Below are 3,775 nucleotides of genomic sequence, written 5' to 3'. Positions count from 1 at the left end.
TCTGCAGGAGCATGGCATAAAGCAGCAATATTCATGCAGTCATATCCCACAACAAAATGGAATTGCAGAAAGGAAAAATAGGCATATTGGAGAGGTATCTCGTGCCATGCTCAACGAAAAAGACTTGCCAGATTTTTACTGGGCTGAAGCAGTTGCTACAGCAGTCTACATAATGAACAGGACTCCCACTGCAGCAATACATGGAATGACTCCAGAGGAAATGTATACTTGTAAGAAACCAGATATTTCTCATTTGAAGATTTTTTGTTGCATTGCCTATGTTCATGTGCCAGATGAGTTGAGATCCAAGTTGGATCCAAAAGCTGAGAAGTGCATCTTTATTGGTTACTCTCTGCAGAGCAGAAAGGGTATAGATGCTATAACCCTTCTACTTGTAAGTTTACAGTGAGCAGAGATGTTGTTTTTGATGAGATGAGTAGCTGGTATAAACCTGTAAATGTAATTGATGATGTAGATGCACAAAATGGTAATGCTGCACAGAATTCACAGTAGCAGCTACAAAATATTAGTGGACCTGGAGTGTCCTCTAGCAGTGGTTCACATTCTTCGCCATGGACAGGCAGATTGAGATCAGGAGAATCTCCTCAAAACAATGCAGATAGTGGTATGCAGGTTTCACAAAAAGGAAAAGAGAAGTTAGATCAGCCCATGTTTGATGTGAATGTAGGTCACTCTTATGTGGATGGTGAATCCAGTGGCTCAGAACAGAGCATTGATGATGAGTTGGGTATTCTTTCTATTGTTACATCTCGAGTAAAGAAGACCAGGGATGTTTTGAGAGCACCTGGGAGTGAACCTACTTTGCGCAGGTCTACCAGAGCTAGGTATCCTGTGGATAGGCTAAAATATGACGGATTTACAGCCATTCACTATGCCTATATGGTCAAAGTGATACAGGAACCAAAACCCACTTCTTTTGAGCAAGCCATGGGAAAAGAAAAATGGGAGAAAGCCATGGATGAAGAAACGGATGTCTTGGAAGCAAATGCTACATGGGAATTGATACATTTGCCTAAAGATAAGAATGCAATTGGTTGTAAGTGGGTTTATAAGGTGAAACACAATGCAGATGGTTCTGTGAATAGATACAAGGCAAGATTAGTAGTCAAGGGGTATGCACAAACATATGGCATTGATTATGAAGAAACATTCACTCTGGTTGCAAGGATGGCCACCATAAGAGCAGTCATTGCTATGGCTGCATCAAATGGATGGTCTTTAAATCAAATGGATGTAAAGAATGCCTTCTTGCATGGTGATTTGCAAGAAGATGTCTATATGGAGCAGCCACCAGGTTATGTGCATGCTATTCATCCTGAGTTTGTTTGTAGGTTGAAGAAAGCCTTGTATGGCTTGAAGCAAGCACCTAGAGCATGGTCTGACAAGATAGGACAATATCTTGTCACTATTGGCTTTCAGATTTCCAAGGCAGATTTCTCACTTTATGTGAAAAAAACAGAGAAAGATATTATGCTACTTGTCATTTATATTGATTTGATTATGACAGGTGATAGTGATGAAGATATCATTCATGTGAAAATGCTATTGAAGTAGAAGTTTGAGATGAAGGATTTGGGAGAGCTGCGTTATTTCTTGGGCATTGAGGTGATTAGATCACCAAGTGGGATACGGCTCTTGCAGAGGCAGTATGGATTGGACATGCTGTCCAAATATGGGATGACAGGCTGTAAGCCTATTTCAGTTCCTTTGGAGCAAAATGTGAAGCTGAGCGCAGATGCAGGTGAGCCTCTAGAAGACCCTACTATGTACAGACGCATAGTAGGTAGTTTGATTTATATGACTATTACCAGGCCAGATTTGAGCTATGTTGTTGGATTGGTAAGTCAGATTATGCAGGCTCCAAGGAAACCGCATTTGGATGCGGCTAGACGCATACTCAGGTATGTGAAGTCCACATTTCAGTATGGACTATTTTATGAGACTGGGGTTCAGATACAGTTGCATGGATACACTGATGCTGATTGGGCTGGTAGTATTTCTGATAGACGATCTACCAGTGGATATGTGTTCTCTTTTGGGAGTGTTGCAGTCACTTGGAGCAGCAAGAAACAACCTACAGTTGCCTTGTCGAGCACAGAGGCTAAGTACAGGGGTGCAACAATGGCTGCATGAGGTAGCTTGGTTGCATAAGCTACTTTATGATATGCATCAGCCTACAGATAGGCCAGTTGTCATTTATTATGACAACATGAGCAGTATACACTTGGCAAATAACCCAGTCTATCATGCTAGAACAAAGCACATTGAGGTGCATTATCACTATGTGCGGGAGAGGGTTTTACTAGGTCTTATTGATCTAGTTTATGTCAGCACAGAGGATCAGGTAGCTGACATATTCACGAAAGCATTGGGTGCAGAGAAGCTGCGCAAGTTCAGAGACCTGCTTGGTGTGCACGAATTGGGATTGAGCTCGAGGGGAAGTGCGGAGATATCGAGCTCCACTCGTGATATGCCACGGTGACCGTTGTGCATTTATGTCACCGACTTGTTAGCTGTAGATGCAGTTGGTACACCGCCCATGAATAATAGCTAGATGATAGCTATCCTTATCTACTCTAGTTCGTGGCTCAGTTAGTATGCCACCTTAGTTAGTTGAGTTTGGTTTGAGACCCATATATAGGGTTCTCCTATTTCTTTGTACTAGAGTTCTTTTGGCTTACACAACTAAGAAGAGGAAAACTGTTTTCAGCCTCCACCTGTGTGTGTATTCCCCCATTGTGTAAGTGAGGAAGCTACAAGTGAGACTCATTCCTTCTCTCCCACAATCTTGACATACACAAGGTCTAGAATGGTCATAAAATGTTTGCATATAAAGTAAAATGTTAGTGTGTGCACTTACACACACACTTATATAGATGTGTATGCTAGCATATATAGAGATTTGAGTTTAATATAAGGGGGGGGGGGGAGTGAGTGAGTGAGTGAGTGAGTGAGTGTGTGTGTGTGTGTGTGTGTGTGTGCATACACACACAAACATGTATATGTGTATGCTAGCATATATAAAGCTTTGAGTTTAAAATGTGTGTGAGAGAGAGAGAGAGAGAGAGTGTGTGTGTGTGTGTGTGTGTGTGAGCAAACAAATTGTAGCAAGAGTGATGACTTGGAGGGCATGGTGTCTTGCAAGGTTTATATAAGTGGAAGTTTCCACTAGCTACCTTTGAGAGGTTGCAATAACCTAACAAAGAGAGAAATAGATAAGGGAAAGTGATTTATATTAGGGGGAGGAGAATAATCGTATTTTTAGGTTATTTATGGAAGGATTGTGTTTAAGTTGGAGGTTGGGGTGGGATTTAATGCACTATCACCTATGCATTTATAGACATCCATATGTATATGCATGCATCCACATAAATGTATATATACTTATATACAAAATTCTAAGCATAACTTCATGTGTTTAGAGTGTTAGTGAGGGGAACAAGGGTTCTTATCATGTATTTTTAATTTTGTTAATAGATCGTAGGTTTTTTAGTTATAAGAGGATACATACATACATACGTACGTACGTACGTACATACATATATGCATACATACATGCACACACACTCGCCTGCGCACACAAAGCTATTTATGCATTCATTTGTGTGTGTGTGTGTGTGTGTGTGTGTGTGTGTGTGTGTGTGTGTGTGTGTGTTAATAGGTTCATACATCATGTAAAATGGATATGCATGATCTTAAGTTTATTCATAAAGGTTGCATCAACCATAAAGGTTTTAGCTCCATTTGTAATGAT

This window comes from Lygodium microphyllum, chromosome 2, assembly GCF_053477565.2.
Source record: "Lygodium microphyllum isolate KBCC chromosome 2, Lygodium_microphyllum_v1.1.10, whole genome shotgun sequence".
NCBI lineage: Eukaryota > Viridiplantae > Streptophyta > Polypodiopsida > Schizaeales > Lygodiaceae > Lygodium > Lygodium microphyllum.
The sequence above is the reverse complement of the archived record's forward strand: the minus strand, read 5'-3'. Positions refer to the sequence as shown.